This window comes from Polyodon spathula, chromosome 4 (assembly GCF_017654505.1).
Source record: "Polyodon spathula isolate WHYD16114869_AA chromosome 4, ASM1765450v1, whole genome shotgun sequence".
In the NCBI taxonomy this organism is placed as follows: domain Eukaryota; kingdom Metazoa; phylum Chordata; class Actinopteri; order Acipenseriformes; family Polyodontidae; genus Polyodon; species Polyodon spathula.
Window position 1 is genome coordinate 10973022 of NC_054537.1, and position 20598 is coordinate 10993619.

Genomic DNA, 20598 nt, shown 5'->3' on the forward strand with positions numbered 1-20598 from the left:
TATTAAGAATGCTTGCAGTATAGCTTTCATTCCACGTAGTTGAAAAGCCAAATTATTACCAGAAACCCAAAGGACATGGTTTTATATGCATCTTGATGTTGTTCCAAAATCAATAGGTGCAGTATATAACTGAGGATTAACAATGCAGAGTATTTAAACCATTAAAAACCGACTGCAGCAAAGATGCATAATGGCTGTTTATCTAATTAAAAGCCCAGAAGTAATAACTGATTTAAATTGTTAAACCTCATATAGCTAACTTGCAACAAAATACTGCTAAATAGCGGCATCTCAACAGGATTAGCTATCTCTGGAACCTAATTATAGGATCAATAAACAGAGCTGTCCTCTGTCAGCTGAATAACAGCCTTCGTAAGCAGTAAACTTGAAGTTGAGAAACTAGATTCTGCAGTTGTCATTTTTTTAAAATACCTAAATCATACAACTTCTAAAAGCCTGTATAAAGTTCCCATTTAAGAACCCCTACTTTTTAACAAATGCTTGTTATCCAAGACAATACAGCATTTTATCAATTACATCATTGTAAAATTACAAATGTTCAGATCAGATATACCAGTTTATGGCAAGGTAAAATGCCGTCTTTCTCTCCCTGTGGAACTCAATTCCAAGACATATCAGGGATAGAAATTTATTTCCGTCCTTTTAAATCAACCCCTTTGCCGATTCCATCGGCTATGTTTCATCTACCTAGAGGTCATTGCCTATGATCCCTTTTACGCTGTGTAACCATGGCAACCCATCATCAAAAAAACACCAGATTTACCATGGAGACAGTCAAGCCCTTTGAGGAGCAGATAGACTTGTCTACGTCTACATACATGACTTGATTGACAGGCAGTCCCCTTTGAAAATGACGATTTGATCAGTCTCTTCAACGCCGACTGGCTCCGTCAGTCTGAGTCAGAAGACGACATAAGAGAGCGAGCGAGGAGTGTCTAGTTATCGCAGAGATTTTTTCGGCCAAGCAAACAGCATCTATTTTTCTATTTTGGATTTCAACTAGAAATCAAAAAACATCTGCTGTATTAAATGTAAATAATTACTTTTATGATATTATGAAGTTTAGAAATGTGTTTATTTGAAAATAAATACATGTATACTGTTATATATTATTTTCTATAACCATTGAGAATAATAGTAACTGTTTTTGTTTTATACCCGTTTTACCCGGGTTACCATGCTTTTTTATTATTATTATTATTATTATTTTATATTATTATTATTATTATTATTATTATTATTATTATTATTATTATCTGATAATATTTTAATTATAAGTGATAAAGATATATATATATATATATATATATATATATATATATATATATATATATATATATATATATATATATAGTATTTGCATGCATTCATTTTTTACTTCTATATCTCCATCATACCCATGATAAGCATTTTCTAAGGGATGAAGAAGTGCTGGACGAGTTGTTCAGCTCAGATTCTGGGGAATCTCAAGCCCCCAGCAGTGACCCAGATTGTATTCAGGAAGGAATGGAAGGTTTCACTTCTTCTGGTCCCAGTGCTGAAGGGAGCTCTCCAAGTACTAGTAGTGAAGAGGACACAACCAGAGCAGCAAGAGGCAGGGGGAGGGGCAGAGGCAGAGGCAGGATAGCTTCAACACAGAGAGCGCCTTGGACCGAAGAATCCATTGGTGACGCACAACAGCAAGTCCCCATGTTTTCACAGGCAGTCATGGCATGACCTTTGTCAGGTAGCAAGCAAAAACTCAACACTTTTTTTTTGCCTGTTCTTTACAGGGCATTGCACTTAATGTACAGTGGTGATTGTAATTATGAAGACCTAGTGATCTCCATGACCCAATAAACTAATAAACTTCATCCCAGTGGACCTAGACTGTATTGACGACCAGTGATCAGGGAGGTACAGATTATGTAATTGTCACACCTGAATTTCATGGCAAGGACTGAAGAGGCTAGGCACTGTCAACATGGCACAGTCTGTACCAAACATCAATAAACAGTGACCAGTGCCTGTTTTGAAATGCTCCACCTTGCTTTGCCTGTCCAGTTATGTCATCTCCAGATGACCCTTTCTTCAAATCAAAGGTATACGTATTAGTTTATAACAAATATATAAATACATATAGCTCTTAGCATGGTAGTGCACTATCCTAAGTGTTAATAAAAAGTTAAGCATTTGCCTACTGAACAAGATGTTTCTTTAGTGAAATGGAGTATATTGCTAAAACTAAAGCTTCTGTCAGTATGTGATCAGTACTCTAGTATTTAAAGAAACACTGATTTCTTCTAGTTACGTGGGCCCGATTTTGATGTCATTTGAGTCTCTTCAAGCATAATTATCTTTTTTTTTTTTTTTTAATCTGACTGTGCCATTTTTTTTTTACCTTTTTTTTGTGTTATCTGTAAAAGTTACATGTTGCCTTCACAGCTGTTCTTTGTACTGAACTATCTCAGGTACTTATCTGTTAAATTCACCTGTATTACAGTGAATACATACTTGTATATAGCATCACAATAAGGTCAGTACATATATTATAACAGCCTTATTGTACTGCATGACTAAATAAACAAATTTTCATTTGATCTGATTTGTTAACACATAAATTCTACTTAAAAAACAACAAAGCAAACAAGACAGACAATTTGAAAATGATCTACTATGGTGTGATTAATCTGGATCAATCTGTTTTCAAAATGCCTCATTCTACCAGGAAAAATAACTCAGTAACTAAAAACAACAAACTTCAAAACTCCAACTAGTTTACCAGTCTTGAATGTGACATTTACAGCCAATTCCATACAAGACTCTGAAACTTTGCTCTTAGTTTATAAATAATAAATATCTTTATATAGCACCTTTCATAGTGGACCACCATCACAAAGTGCTTTACAGAGGTAGGCTGTGAACTGTGCATTATATGGACATTGTTTTTTTTTTTTTTTTTTAACTATATATGATGTGTTTTATATACATATTATATAATCTGGATAATATAAGCCAACTGTTGAGGCATTTAATGTATTTCTACTGAATGTCATTTTCAGCCAAAGAGAAGAAAATGTTATGAAAACAAAAATAAAACAATTTTCTAGCAAGTCATGATGTTAGCAATAGTGATCAAAGACCTTTCCCCAGAGATATCACCACATAAGACCCACTAGTTTAACTGACAATGCAGAAAATCATTTCACGGTGACCTTTTGATTATGTTGCCTGCAAAGTCATTATAAATATGTTGATGAATATGAACAAGAAATGCTACATTGTTGCATAAAAAACCACATAGGCCTACATAGTACAATATCAAACTAATATTGTATATAAACTAGTATAAAATATGCAAAACTTTTTTTTACCGTTGTATCAGAGTCTACATTTTGTTTTCTTTTACAGCCTGGGATTGTACAGTACTACAATATCTAGACCATAAAGCCAAAGTTAAACTCGTCACAAATGGGCTACTCATACACAGGTGGGAAAAAGAGATGGGGGAAATAAAAACATAGTAAAATATAAAATTACACAGGTCTCAACCTGTAGGGCATTATATAAGCACTGATGCTAGCCTAATGTGCCAGTTCACCAAACAGCCTCATCATAAAGGGCCAGTAGTCTAAACTGTGATAGTACAAATGAGGACAGGCCAAAAATGGCTGTCCGCAAAATCTAAGCATCAAACTGAAGCTCCAACTCCAGACTAGGTTTGCATACATTTCTTTCTTTCCTTTTTATTAATTAATGCTCTCGCTCCTCCTGTACCTGTCTGTTTTCACCTCCCCTCAGCACCACCCTCTCCCGCAGCCATTTCTACTTCCTTTCCTCTACTGCGCCTTACCATGACTAACATTAATATCCCCATAATCCACTCTGCTCGTTCCTGCCCTCTGGCTTCTCCTGCCATTACAAATCTAAATCCTCTAACCTCATCTCCTTCTCCCTTTCCTCTGCTCACCCCTCACAGGATAACCACTTTATTTATTTATTTTTTAAATTCTTCTTATCATTAACTTTTAATTTCAATATTTAATAATAAACTCTGCATAATATTTTGGATCATTATTTTACCAAATAACACAGCTCTATAATATATAGGTTCACACAGTAAGAGGGTGCCAGGAGGCTCACGTATTACACATCTCCTGGGACAGATTTTCTCCCAGTATTTTGTTCAAAACTGTGACATTAAACCCCCTTATGTCAGCAATCTTTAATATCTGCAAAAGTCATGGCTGGTATGTGTTTACTGCAATCCCTCTCTGTAATAGCTGTATTTAGGACCCAGAGGAACCCTGTGTCAGGTATGCATTCAGTGCACGAGCAAGTTCACATACTTAGCCACGTACCTGCATACACACACACACACACACACACACACACACACACACACACACACACACACACACACACACACACACACACACACACACAGCCCTTGCCTGCTGCTCTATAGGGGAAACAGTAAAAATAAATAAATAAATAAATAAAAATTGCACCACCTCCTCCTGATTTTGTATTTTCAAAAGTTGACAGGTAATGTCTAGTCTACTATACATATCATATCAAAATTAAGATTTTGTTTTTTTTTTTTCCTGATGGTGAATTTAGACTGCATTTGATTTAAATGTACAATTACCCATACATACACAAGCACAGTACATTTTTTCTTATACCTTAACTCTCAATTCAACCAACGTTTCAGCAAGCTTATGTAGTGTAATACGTTAACATTTTTACTAAAAACATGGAAGCTTTTTTTTTTTTTTTTTTAAACTTATTCTTAAAACAATTAAAAACCAATTTGTGTTAATAGTTTCCAAGATGTGGCTATGTTTCTATTCAACCATTACTAATCAGGCTAAGCAATTAATTAAAACTTAATGGTCTGCTTTCATATTTCATTAGCAACATGTGTTTTTTTTTTTTTTTTTTTTTTTAATTACAAAGGAATTTAAATTAACTAGCCAATATTAATTCCTAAGGCAGGGAGTAGAGGGAAATCAAAGCCATAGCAGAATATGGACCAACAGAAAAAAACAGACGGTTTTCCATTAAAAATATTAAACCTACTTCACCACTAGAGAAATCAATTTAACTATCCCAATATCTAAATTACTAAGTTCAGTTAAGTAAATAAGTACTGAAAAAAAAAAAAGATTCAAGACTGTTTAGCAAAACAAAATGTGCTCTAATTAAAAAAAAAAAAACATCCTCCAAATAAAAAACATTAAGGTGGTGCATCTGTTAATTCCTGCCTGGTTTCCTAGTTTAAAATATTCGATAAGGCTTGATTGAATTAAATCAGCATGAATCAGGCAGCAAAGCTCTCATGGTTATTACCAGGATGATCAGTTAACTGTCTGTTCTTATGCATAGCCCCCTGCTGTATAGCAAAGTATATTGTCTCCAGAATGCAGAAACCTACAAAATCACATAGGGTCAGAGGTATTTATAACACCATGCAAATATTTAGTCACTCCCTAAAAATGTAATAAGATAAAAAAATAAATCTGGCAATAAGTTTAACATCATAACAAACATGTAATTGACAAAATTATTCTATATGCTGGGGGTGGGGGTCATATGACCTCAAAGGTTATACATAGAGGCTCATGGGATATTTGAAAAATAGGAGAAAAACAACTAAATTAAAGAGAGCACACAGATAATGCTGGAGAACAGCATAAAAAAGAGAACCAGTTGTTTAGCCATCAGGGGGCAGTATATTCAATGAGGTTGTGAACGATTGTTGAAAGGGATTTAGAACTGGTTTGTTGAGCCTACTGAAATATGTGATCTAATGTGACTTTGTGACAGGGTGGGGGGACTGAAGGAAATGGAAAAATAACCAACTAGTACAATTATTTATTGTTATTTTATAATTTGTTACTATGGCATACCAACATGTAAATAAAATAAATTGAGAAAATAAGGAAACACCACAGTCACAGGAAAACTGAACCGCAATAAGAGAAGTAAGCAGAAAATTAGTGTGTTTACTGCACAAAACCTATGATAACAAAGGTAGAGGGTAAAATTCTGCTGACTTTGATTTAAGTCTTGCCAGAATAGACGATCGATCGCCATAAACCTACTTGAGTTAACAAATGTGAAATAAACTGTTTTTTATCTTACATATTTAACAGAAAACAACATGCATATAGGAACGTAAGTTTTCTCCTGTAGCAGTAGACACATATTTTACAAGCCTTTTCTTTATCCTGATTATTTACATTTCATCAGTCTGCCACATCAGCGTTATTCACCTTGGCATTGACGACACTATCATTTATACAAGCGCCAAGCATGCTACCTATCTTTAGACTGTTCATCAAGCAGACTTAGATAGGCTTCAGAAATGGTTTGACATGAATTCCCTTATAATAGAGTCTAAGAAGGGTTCTGTTTTCTATTGAGGTTAAGAAAGTTCTAAGCCTGGTATCTTTCTTTTGCAGATAAGATGCTGAAATGCTGTCATAATCCATGCAGAGTATATGCACCATTTAGAGGGAATCGTTCTGAAAATTGCAGACTGCATTTGGTGAGAATGAAATAAATACAACTGCAATACTTGTCTTGCCTGAAATACAAGATATAAAAATGAAACTATACATAGAAAAAAATGAATAAAAGGAAAGTAGACATGAATATCTGCCAAGAAATAATAATAATAATAATAATAATAATAATAATAATAATAATAATAATAATAATAATAATAATAATAAAATACCAGGGAGAGAGAAAATACTGTTATTATCAATAATACAATAGTACCCTAGCGACAAAATGCACCGTAATGTTTCATCTAGTTGGGAAGTACAGTTCCACCTGTATCCATTCAAAATTGCAGAAATTCAGGTATTTCAATTCTGAATAGCTCTGTGTAATTTCAAATACAGAAGTAATCATTCTGCCATGTCTACAGTAGCAACACTGCAGGAAGGCTAGCAGTCGATGGACCGATCGCTCTGTAAGTAAATAATATTTCATTTGTAAAGCGAATGACTGCCAGTTGAGTATGTAATGTGAGCAAGTTGTGTTGGTGTAACAATCTAGCAACTCTCACAGGGCACAGCTGACTGGATTTAGAATCATTTGCAACCAGTTGTCTACAGCACCCAGCTCTCAACCTGCAGGGCATTATACAAGCACTGACGCCAACCCAGTGCGCCAGCTTACAGAAGTTCCTCATCACCAAAGGGCTGGTAGTCTACACTGTGGTCGTCCACATGAGGACAGGCCAACGTGGACCGGCTGCAAGAACTTCTATCTAAGCATCAAACTGAAGGCTCCAACTTCAGACCAGGTTTGCATGCATTTCTTTCTTTTTCCTTTCTCTTTTATTTAATGCTCTCGCTCCTCCTGTGCCTGTCTGTCTTTGTCTACCTCTCGGGACCACCCTATCTGTACCCATTTCTACTTCCTTTCTTCTACTGCTCCCTACCATGACTATCTTTAATATCCCTGTAATCCTATCATGCCTGTCCTCTGTCTCCTCCCTGCCACTGCAAATCTAACTCCTCTAACCTCATCTCCCTGCCTCTCCCTCTTTCCTCTGCTCTGGCGCGCCCTGGAATTGTTGCTCAGCTTCCAACAAAGCTGACTTCATCTGTGCTTTCGCATCTCACCTCTCTTGACTTCCTAGCTCTCACTGAAACCTGGATCTCTCCTGATAACACTTACCACTCCAGTCGCCCTTTCCTCTCTCTATGTCCTCCCACTCTCCTCGTCCCTCTGGATGGGGTGGGGGAATAGAACTTCTGCTCTCTCCCTCTTTTGGGGACCCTCCTGCTCTCTCTCTCTGTCAGCACCTATGAGTTTCATGCTGTTGAAATCACCTTCCCTTGTCACCCCCTCCTCTTCATTGTTCTCTACCTTCCTCCTGGACCCCTTACTCACTTTCTTGATGGGCTCAACTACCTCTTCTCCTCCTTCCCCTTTCCCTCCACACATGTTGTTCTATTAAGTGACTTCAACATCCACCTCTACAACCCTAACCACTCTACTGGATTTGTTAGCTCCTTCTCGCTTCCATCCCTTCATGAAATATTTTCTATTGTCACTTTCTGACTGAGGATCTGCTAAGCATTAACTCACTATGTTTTTCCAAGCTTTAAGCAAGTCAGTTCAAGATAAAATTGATTCCAGTAATAGTAATAATAATAATAATTTTTAGTATATTTCACGGGCGGAAAAAAAAAATAAGAATTGACAAAAATGTCACGGAAAGGTCAACAAATACTGTAGGTTTAGCTACATCAACATACACAAGAGCTTTTAAATAGAACAACAACAACAAAAAAAAAAACAATAATATAAAAACTATTGCTTTTTACTGCTGGCAAGTTTAAATGTTACGTTAGAGTACAAAACTTAGTTAAAGGTCCTTTCATACCAATGTAACTTTTATTTAAGAATACTGTACGATGCAGCCTATCACACACTTACACCCTTGTTGCTATTTTTCTGTGCTCGTCCTGCGTAAATGTGTGTGTGTGTGTGTGTGTGTGTGTGTGTGTGTGTCAGCATGTGAAAGAGTTTTTATTTAAAGTAAAATTTAAGAGTTTTATAAGAGAATTTAGAGTTTAAATTTTAAAGTTTCTGAGTAGCCTACAGAGCACTGCCCCATTAAACATAAAAACGACAAAAAAAAAAAAAAAAAAAACAGAGTTGAAAGGTCAAATTACACAGACAGCACTATGTCCAAGAAACAGGGCATCACAAAGACCAGAAACTTATAAATTAGTGTTTTTCCACAGTTTTTCCAGTGTTTTCTGGTGTTTATTGCCTATCCACTGATTTCATTTTTTTTTGCATGGGGGTGTTTTATAGGGTTTTATCAGTTAAAACCAAAAATCAGAGTTTTTCAGAGTTTGAGTTTGTAGCATATATATATATATATATATATATATATATATATATATATATATTATATAATAATAATAATAACAACAACGTGTTGGACTTAATGTACAATATGTTTAAAACAGCAGCGCTGCATTAAAATTAAAACTTCACCGTTTACATTTTCAGTGAGGTTAAAATACTCGCCAGTTGATTGCATTTGTTCTTTATAATCAGCTCTTCATCTAGACAATGTGGGGAAGCTATAAAAAAGGCCAACAAGACGCTCAGATATATTTATAGAGAAAAGTGTTGAATTTAAATCAAGGGAGGTAATTTTACAACTGTACAATGCATTAGTAAGACCTCATCTAGAATATTGTGTTCATTCTGGTAACCTCGCTACAAAAAAAGATATTGCTGCTCTAGAAAGAGTACAAGGAAAAGCAACCAAAATTATTCCTGGTTTAAAAGGCAGGTCATATGCAGGCAGGTGAAAATAATTTAATCTATTTAGTCTTGAACAAAATGACTACACGGCTATCAGATTTAAGCATTTAAAATTCTAAAAGTTATTGACAGTCATGGGGTTTCCATGGAAGTTTTTGGTTTTTTTTTTTAACTCGGGACATTTACACGAGAACTGTCTCGCGTAAAATGCTTTTTTGAGTTTCCGTTCTCAGTTTATTTTACTCGAGTATACCGGGCTTTTCACCCGACGTCATGCAAAAGAATGGGCAAGATGGAGGTTGATATGTAAATTAGCTATGCGTAAAGTACTTGTGCTATTTTTGAAGAGTGAAATTTTGTGCAATTGTGTTTTCCATGCACAGAAAACTTGTACATGAGTGAATCTAAGCTGGTGTAATAAAGCAAAACACCTTGTGGCTGGCTGGTTAAATAATGTGTTTTACTGCTCTTGTCCAAATTGTTTTTCAAATGTTATTAGTAGTGAACACTGTTTCAACTAATGTATCTTATGATTCATTAATTAAAAATAAACTCAGAGGTATGAAATGAAACTGACCAACAAGTATTGCAGATCACCATGGCGACCATATATATATATATATATATATATATATATATATATATATATATATATATATATATATATATATGAAAGTTCAAGGGGGTGTAGACTTTCTATAGGCACTGTGTGTGTTGTGGCACTTGTCTATCCAGACAAGTACCACAGTTCTTGTCGATGAGAAGCATCCCCATATCATGATGCTATCACCACCATGCCTCACAGTAGGGATGGTGCTCTTTGGGTGATGCGCTGTGTTGGATTTGCACCAAACAAAACGCTTTGCATTTAGGCCAAAAATGTTCCTGTGTGTTTTGTCATTTACACGAGTAAATGAGATTTACCCTATCCCTCTGTTTGGCCGTTTTTTTCAGCCACAAACCTGATTTACCCAAGTAATTCTCCCAAATGTGCATGCGCATCGCCATTTCACATGTAAACTGACCCGCATGGAAACACCATGAATGTTGACCAAGAGGACTTTTTCGATCTGAAAAAAGAAACAAGACCAGAGGTCGCAAATGGAGATTAGATAAAGGGGCATTCAAAACAGAAAATAGGAAGCATTTTTATACACAGAGAATTGTGGGATTCTGAAACCAACTCCCCAGTAAATGTTGTTGCAAAAACTTCTATCCAAGCATCAGACTGAAGGCTCCAACTCCAGATCAGGTTTGCATACATTTCTTTCTTTTTCCTTTCTCTTTTATTTAATGCTCTCACTCCTCCTGTGCCTGTCTGTTTTCGTCTACCTCTCAGGACCACCCTTTCTGTACCCGTTTCTACTTCCTTTCCTCTTCTGCGCTCTACCATGACTATCTTTAATATCCCTGTAATCCTATCATCCCTGTCCTCTGTCTCCTCCCTGACTCTCAGGTTTCCTATTATTATTATTATTATTATTATTATTATTATTATTATTATGCTTTGGCGTGTGACTGCCATTATTCTTTAACCATGAGGTTGGTTCACTGCACAGTTAGGCATGTTTAAGAAAAAAAGTAAACTTGTGTTCCTCTCAAGATATAGTTGCAGACAAAAGTATTTCAGCAGTTTAAAAAAATGAGAAAAACCACAAAGAAAGTGATTTCTATAATTTCTAATTGTTCTATTGAAAGATATACATTAAAGTAGATATTCAGCTTTATAATAAAACAACAAATTATTACATAACATGAAAACTAACATGCAAAAAATACATTAGGGTGTGCCCACCCTTAGCTTCCTTTTACAACTTACAGTATTTGCAGTATTTTTTAATTTATTTTGAAACCAGTTCCTGGCATCTTTCTGGAGATATTTTTGCCCATTCTTCAATACATTCAGTTTGCATCAGCTCAGCCTTACATCTGTGGCTGCCAACAGTTTGGTAAATTTGTCTATTCTAAACACTTTATTTTGCTGTGATGGACGTAACAAATATGTAATGTTCGTCACATTGGGAACAGAAGACTAAAGCATTACACGTTACGAGGTAATGCTGCCGCCTTGTGATAAACTTTAAAAAGAGCCATGTGACTTTAATCAGGAAGGAATATGGTACATGCACGGTTTATGGAACCAGTCGTTTTAAGTAAAGTGACCAGCTCTTTAAATCCATAACCCACTGCAGTCCATTTATTCAGCGCTTGTCAGGTGTGTCAGGTCCAATTTATTTTCACACGCACTGTTTCTTTTCAACGCACTGTTTAAAATATTTTTTTCATTGTAAAACAGGTTTAAAAGGCCCTGAATCGCAAAAGGACACTCACTACTCCAGCCAAGCCCCACCCCTTGTTTGCTGTATTTTTCACATACCTCTTTATAGACGTGATAACTGATAAATCCTCTCCTGATCACTCGTTTTATCACCAAACTCCTCATGCGATCCAAGTCATTATTTTATTACTGTAAGCACTGCCTGCAGAAGCAGCTACCTCCTTTGTTTATGTCGTGTTATCTCTGTAGTGCATGGGGCTATGAGATACGCCTGTCTATTTTTTTTCGGCTTCATTCGGCTCCTATCAGTCTCACTTGGCCAATGAAAGGTTTTCTCTGCTTTTTCCAGAGAAAAAACGACTAGAGACCTGTGCTTTATGTCTTTTTGATGATGTCAGACAGGGTCTGACATCAGACTGGAAAGGGCAAATTGTAATGTCGGACCTGGTCCGACATAGGACTGCAAAGGGTTAAACTGAGACAGTATGGAAGTATTATGAAGCAAGCTACGGGGAAGCTCTGGGGTTTTTATTTTCACTTTGGCGATGTTTGATCTAATATCATATTGAAAGTGAATGCAGAGGCTCGTGGTGATATTCAGAGTGGATCTTTCTTTCATCAACTTTTAAATGATCTTATTGTCTTTGTAATTTAATTTCTAGATAGTTATTACATTACATTAGATGTTATCAATTCAATAACATCAAATTCCAAGATTCTCAATTTAAAAAAAAAAGTATTGCTGATTACTGCTGCAAAGCTGGTCCCTTTTCTGCCTAAGAAACTGCATCTTCTCTCTTTGATTTCCACTTTCCATCCTGCTCTATCTGTTCTATCCTCCAGTGTCCAAGCTGCAAACCACGCCCATCCTGTATGAAAACCGACATATCTCAATATTTCTATTTATTAAATGGTTACTTAATAGAATCTTTTTTTTTTTCTTACCATTTGATATGGCATGGTATTTGTTCTGTAATTTGTTTTTCTATTGCAGTTTCTGCTTGGATCGTTAGTGTGCCATGATTATTAGATACTAGGATTTTTTTTTTCAGCCACCTTTTACTATTTAAACTATTACTATTAGGTGATGAAATGTATTAAATGTCCTGTCTTTTGACTGTGTACAGTAAATGAAGCCCATTGCATCACCCATAAGCTTCCCTACCTTTTCACAGATAATCAGCTTTTCTGAGTTTTGTTTAGACGCTGCTACTGATTGCAGAAACAGAAATTTCCTTCTGAAGGAGTTATTAAGTATGGTGAACAGTAATCCACGTAGGCAAACCCTGTAAATTTCTCCGAATAGCTGTATTTCCAACCCCCCCCCCCCCCCCCCCCCCCCCCCCCCCCCCAAACATGCTGTAAGCTGACAGGTATCATTAAAATGGAAAGAAACCTGTTAAAAACATGTTAATTGCATGATGAGATATCCCGCCCATTCCATTATGTTTAATCTAAGCAATTTTTCAGTACCAATCAATGACAATGAGAAAGCATCTCATGACAATCTGAATGACATAACTATGCATTTCATGAAGGCTAATTTCTTTGCTGATCTTGGCTGGAGTTTTGGGTCAACAGTATAGGCTGAGACATGGACCAAGCTGTAATAAGACTAAATCAAATTCCTTTTCTTATCAAATGAAATGCTGTCACTTCTATACTTACAAAAAGGAATACTATTTAATCTTTCTTAATATAAGCATAAGCATTAGCCTATGTAAAATGCACAGATAACTTTTCAGATTGTCAGGAGATGCTTGCTCATTATCGTGAGTACTCAAAAACTGTGGCAAAGTGGTTTGCAGTACGCAGGTGTAGAGGTGAGGCAGTGTTCAGTAATAACAGACACAAGACTGTTCACAGTTAAATTTCCTGTCAGATTCATTCATTCACTCATAATAATACTGACAGTTATACCTGTTGTAAAAGGGTGCAGTCGGGGTTGCCACCTGTCCAGATCCAGGTTTGACCCAGACAGTCTGGGAATTAGCATCTCTGTCCGGGTGGCAGGAATTAACAAGCCCGGATGCCCTGATATCCAGTTTTTAAGTGAAACGCATGAGAAACACCAACCTTCCTCCAGTTCAGATTCAAGAATACCCTGTTATACGACAATCCATGAATTTTTCTGTTGCAATGACCAACATTCAGGCAAATCAGAGTCTTTGGCAGTCTGGCACACTGATCGTTGTTGGCAACAGCACCATTGTATTTGTGGTGACTCGGTTGCCAAGCACTTCAGGACAGGAAAACAGGTTTTGTTGCCCAGATTACCGAGGCTGACACATGAAATAATTTTGAAATGCAATTCTTAACTTAGTATATATATATATAGATATATATATATATATATATATATATATATATCTATTATATATATATATTATCTATATATATTTACAGGAACTTCAAATCTCCGATGTATAGACGTGACAAATTAGGAACATTTAGCTTTGGGAGTTACCAACTTTACGTTATGATATATATTCACATGGTTTTTCCCAGTGAGTAGAAACTAGTTGTAATTCAGCCCTTTTTAAAAACTACCCAGTATGTTCAAATGAGTAAGCCATTAAACTTGATCATTTAAGTGATAAGTAAAATGCTCTGATATAGTATAACTGACATCTAAGATACTTTAACCTCCTAGTCCTCAAATGTAGGTTTAATTGTCCAGATGATCATTATTTAATTACAGATCCTGCATTTATCAAATTAACAGCTCAGCAAGGGAACCATAAGCACTTAGTGCCTATTAAAACTGAACGATCAATGCCAAAGGTAAGAAGTTTATACACTCAAAAGAACAATAGTGGATTCTGAGGCTAACTTCTGAAATAGGAAAGATTTTCAATTAAAACCCTGCAATTTGAAAGACATGAAAAGTGAAAAAAAAAATAGCCTGCGCCTTCACATTTCTAATACAGTAATTTAGAAAAGAATAAAGATACAATACAATGTTGATTCTTATTTATGTGACTGGGCTTGACTGCGAAATGTATACTGACTTAGAACATTGATTGGGTGGTTGCAGATCTACATGTCACATGTCACTAAGTGACAGCGAAAGGTTTTGAAATTTGCCAATATTTACAAAAAATTGTCTTGTGAAAGCATTTGGAGATCACAGTAAATGTAAACATGATTACAATCCTACTTGAGCCAAGTTACCGATCTTGCCTGGATTTTCATTTAAACATCTGACAAATTATACAGTACTTATTATATATTTAATGAAAATTCTACAGATCATATTACCAGAAAATATGAATAATCACATTAGTTAATTTCACTGAGACCCTGTTACATATTGGATGGACAGCCTAGAAAAATATCACAACATATCTAAAGCCAACTGATCTATTTTCAGTCTTAGTCATCGGTTCTGTACATTACACTCATTCGAGCATCTCTGGCAGACCTGTCCTTAACCACATGGTTTATCTGTGCTCCAATAATCTCTATCGTCCGCACAGCACGCTCTCGACTGATTGTTGTGAGCAAGCAAGCAATCATGATACTGCCATGATAATCCGGTTTGGTTATTTTTTCTGTTTTAATTCTAAAATTGCGACTACAAGCTTGAACACTGCAACAAGTAGTAAAGGGGAACAGTAAACAAAACCCAGGTACGTTGTACCTCCTGGTGAAAAGTGATGAGCATACCCCAGGCTACATTGCATAGCAGTGCTGTACCTTTCTCAAACCAGACATCCTGCTAAATCAAACAACAAACTCAGACTGTATTCTCCGCAGGCAAAAATTACCAGATTGACCCATTTACACCACCAAGTATGTGGTCTCATTATGAAAACTGCATCGGAAATTCTGCTACGAATAGCGAAAGCCAGCAAAACAGCAAAAATATCCATCGTCTGATGTTTAAAATTAGATTTTATGAGAATGATATTGCTCCTGCAATTGACTTCTGAATCCAATAAACATTTTCTAGATTTCTTCCTTTACACATTTCCTTGTAAATGGCAAGCAACTCTTCAATGATTTAGTTTTAGAATTCACAATAAGGTCCAATGGTACTTTACACAAACATGTTTTGTCTTAAAAACAATTTCTATCACTTATTTATATTGAGGAACTATGAACTACATTTGAACCGTACAACTATAATCTAACCAAAAACATTTTACTCAGCGTAACACTGGATAAAAACAGTGTTTAACCATGTGTACCAGTAGAACCCAGGGTAGAGCGTTGGGTGCAGACCTAAAGCTAAAGTTAATACCCTTTTACTACACATGTACTCATGGTATATTTTGGACAATTGCTGAATTAATAATAATAATAATAATAATAATAATAATAATAATAATAATAATAATAATAATAATACACTAGGCTGGAGCAATGGCTGTGGGAGGTGTCCAGAGTGTAGTAGGGTTTGGTTGTGGGGCCTGCTGTCCCAATGACAGCACCCATGAGGAGTTTAGACCAGAACAGCCAGACCTCAAAGGCATGTGGTAAGCTTTGCCTGCTCCCAGTTGGCAACACCATTGCAGAGATGGCATAGACAAACACGGTCAAAACTGGGTATAAATAGGAGTTCCCATTCATTTAATACACAGGGCACATCACTTTGTCAACTGGACCACGTCAAGGCTACAATAATAATATAAATAATTACTGAACTGATTCAGACAACACTGCCACTGTTAGGGAAATGTTGAATTTTTAACATTCCCGTCTGCATCGCATTCATCAATGTATTAAAATGTGATACTGTAAGCATTTGTTACTGCTAAACAGTACTGCAATGTAATATAAAACCACCAACATACTCATTAACAGTTGAAAAATAATTCAGTATTGCAGACTACAATCTCCAGCACAACTAACAGAAAAGTTATAATCGTAGGTTGAAGGTACACTAAATATAATGGATTCCATGTAACCGAAAGCAAATGTTCTTTTTTATATTCATAAAATGTCATGTCATTTCTAAAGTAATGACCTATGATGCCCGAACATTGCTGTGCAATCATACTTTGTATTACTTTTAAGTATACATTATCACTCTTGAGTTAGAGAAGTGTGGAAGATTGGCTCTAAGCAATCCACCAACTGTACATATATCTAGTTTGCAATACTCCAAGACGGCATTTCTAGCTAAAATCAGAGTTACCTAGTACGTATAATAAAATAATGTGACATTCATCCTTTACAAAGTTCTTCTGAAGAGTGTATGGGATCTCTGTGGTCTGTTGGACAGCACTGCTGTCAGCTTAGCTCTTCGTACTTCTCAGAGAATTAATGTTGATGTTACTGTTAACCTTTAGAGTCAATGAGCAGCCAAATGCTGTTTTATAGATTTACAACTTTCTATTACATGGAATTTAATTAAAAAAAAAAAAAAAAAGAATTTACATTTTATATGGGCTAATAGGACAGGCATAATACATTTCTTTTTTTCAATGTCAGCAGTATCTCCCTTCTTAATGCTTCACATAGATATGTGCAAAATGGTTCAAAGTATTACTCTTTGTACTAAATTAACTGGAAAAATAAGTACTATACTGTGACAAAGGTATCTCCATATAGATGAGTGAGGCTGTAGGACTATAATTTCAGCTGACATGCCCATACAATGTTCTATATCTATAACTATTGCCATTTACAAAGCTGTACAGTATGCTGTGCAGTATAATTTGCCCTGTTGAAATAGTAAAACAAAACAAAAAAGTAGGCTAGGTTGTTTCTTTAAAAAAAAAGTATATTTGTTGCTTCATTTTTAATTTCTAATTTCTGCAGTGGCAGTTAATGTTGCTTTTTGTGAAGGCATTTACTATCTTTGCATGCAATGCCACACAACAGTAATTGTGCTCAGTGTGTGTTTATGTTTGTCTTAAACTATACCCTAGAATGTAAAGAAAAAAAAACTGCATACATGACGTAAATTATGAATCGTCATCAACTGAACATTTTACATGTATGTATCTAGGTATACACTTTACATGTAAAAAACAAACATGTTGCGTCAAATTCATTTATTATTTTTATTGCACTATATCAGATGGGGTAGCTGCAGTCAGTACCTGTTGGCAATTATAAAAACGAACCTCTTTTATAAAACACAAATAATACGACCATATACCGAAGGTACGAGAGATAATACCGTAACTGTAAATGTAATCTTTAATGCTACAGTGTGACGTGCAAACACAGTAATAAATCATGATTCGGTTGTAAATAATACTGAATAAAAATACAAAATCAATAAATGCGTATGCATACAGGGGCAGTCCGTTATTTATTTGTGGTATAAAAATAAAACTCGTCCCACAGCAGCACTTCCAAACTGGACACCCATAACTGTAACAGTATGAAACTACAGCAATGACACAATGCACTAGTCGTTATTACTAGACAAATAACGAGTAAACCATATACCACAGAAAATAAATAACCATTCTCAGGTCGATGTTTAGTTTTACGTAAATTATCTACAACTGTAACATAAATATTGCAAAGCACAGTATGTGATCAGCAACACAGCCAACACTTTTGCCGTAGTCTAAATTATAATTAAATGTGCATAAATGTGATAGATGTGGTGTATCAAACAAAATAAAATTTTCTCCTGGCTCTCTTGTGCCGAGCCGCCATGTACTGTACCAGCTGTGCGAGACAACACACCACCGAATCCTCGTAGGATAGTCTGCCAATTGTCTGCTCTGCTATCAGGCTTTCACATTGCAGAATATTTGACAACTCGTACTATGATTTGGTATTTTGGATTTTAAAATGTTTAGGTTTAAGAGCTCGTGTATGCTAGGTACACGAAAAAAAGAAAGAATATATATATATATATATATATATATATATATTATATATATATATATATATATATATAGCTGACTGTTTTGCTTTCGTTGGTTACGAAAAGTTATTCACCTTTCTATTTAGCCAGTAGTTGCACAATTTTCAAAGTATCGGCAAATTATAGTGTTTGCTGGTAGTCGACATACAAAACTATTACAGTAAGCCAAAAACCAGATCTTACATGCAATTAATTCTGAAGTTCCCAGTATACCTGCCCACCTGCATAAGCGATATTACATATGACTACAGTACACGCACTTGCATTGTCTGAGCTGATTAATGAAGTACAAACCCTATTTACTAGGCTAGTTCCAGAAAATGTTTCTGATTATGAAACAATAAACCACAAAATGTCATGTAGGGTTTTCTCGCTTTTATTGCAAAAATTAAATTAAGTATATATTTCAAATGCACACAATTCAGATGAAATACCTGCGACGGGGCTCAGCTGTTCATATCGTCTTCGTTGACAAGGAAACCAAAAAAACGCACTTCTTCCCACCCCCACCCACAAGAAACCTTCCACAGCCACTGTATAACTAATGCAAAAATGTGCATCTTCAAAAACATTCTCAAATATGCAAAAGTACTAAGAATTCAAAAATGAAAAGGAAAAAAAAAAACCTGTGATCAATAAGCTGCAAGAAAAGTTTCAACGTTAAAATATCAGCAGGTTAAAAATAATTCTCAATGGAAAGCAGGAATGAAATAAAAGCAGATGCTTGCTCCAATGACTCGCACTGAGCTCGCAAAATCCCAAAACTCTGTGAAACAAACACAGCAAATACAGCAAATCACAGCTACAGCAAAAGTCAGAACACGAAAAAGAAAAATCTTTAAAAAACAAAAGTAGACATGCTTTAAAAAATAAAACTGCCACCCGCTTGTTTAAAAACCAGTTGCATATTTTTAAGGACTGCAAGTATTTTTCAGTGACTGTCGCCACTGAGTCACACAGACACTGTGAAAACCATGATCCGGAATCACTGCCTGCTGAAAACTTGGATTCTGTAAGAAAAATGCTCACAACCATACTTCAATTCTCATTTTTAACACCAGCAAAATAAGAAAAAATAAAAAGACAAAAATGTTTTAAAAATGTCATTGAAAATGTACTCACCGAGCGGGAGTAAAATGTTGGAATAAAAATGAGATTTAGTATAAAATACAGTATGGCGGTGGAAGAAGGAATGAAGCGCTTTTCTCTCAATCTCTGCCTCGGGCAACTGTCACGTGACTCGGATTCAGCCTGACTCGCAGGCAGAGAACAGACAGGGCAACCCCACGAAGTACTACATCTGATCAAGCGGCTCTCCAAAAGTAAGACTGCTAGTCCTTCTCTTTTCGCAATTTTGTCTGAGCGGGTTGTGTGTTTTTCTTGAGAATTTTAAAGATGCCGCGCCCCTTTTTATTTATCAGAAATATTAGTCAAAGGTTACATATTTATTTAGTTTGTGTTGCAATGGTTAAGTGATAGAGCATACAGGCATAATAAACAATCGACCCGTTTTATTTTTACAGACTCTGTAAGTATTCTATGCAAACGCAGTACATATAGCCAATACTATATAGGCGACAATACAGTAGGTATCACTGAGGCGATGCAGGGTGGCACAAACGTGTCTATGTTTACAACAAAAAGAGGCAGTATGCTATCAACAGTTGCAGCGCTATTCCTAAGGAAGGGGGCTATGTTAACGTATTGTAGTGACCCGGGCATCGTTGTGTGTCTGCTGGACTTGTATGTGGTTCTGTTTGTTTGTCTGGTCTGTCTTGTCTGGTGTATTGTAAGGGTGCAACACGCCACCTAGAGTGGGAGAGGAGCAGGGATAGACCTGGCTGGTCAGTCTGGGTGAAGGGGGAGGGAGCAGTGAAAGGGGTATAAGTACCGCCTGCACGGGAATGTGATGGAGAGAGTCACAGGTTTGAGTGGTAAACTGATGAATGCACGAAGCTGGGTTAATTACAGAGAGAAAGCGTGCCTGCAGGAGAGTGTGTGCGGCCGAAGCAGGGGAGTAGCTTAGAGTGGGAGCCTGTGTGAGAGACAGAGAACCAGAGAAAGGGAAAGTGTAGGGTAGTGATAGAAAGAGATCATTTATTTCATTGTTTTAGTGGTGAGGTCTTGACCCAAACAGGGACCATGTTCATTTCCACCAATAAATTGTACC

General features: G+C 36.0%; 1 protein-coding gene across 2 annotated transcripts in view; it reads right to left on the minus strand.

Moving 5' to 3' along the window:
• LOC121314172 (RNA-binding Raly-like protein) overlaps positions 1–19834 on the minus strand; it is a 160804-nt gene extending 140970 nt beyond the window's left edge. The window contains exon 1 of one of the 2 annotated variants that reach the window (XM_041247174.1): positions 19551–19834. The gene's annotated coding sequence lies outside the window, so the exon portion shown is untranslated. Of the gene's footprint in view, positions 1–18862 lie in introns of both variants that reach the window. The other variant, XM_041247175.1, reaches the window with a different exon arrangement.
• Positions 19835–20598: the final 764 nt, after the last annotated feature.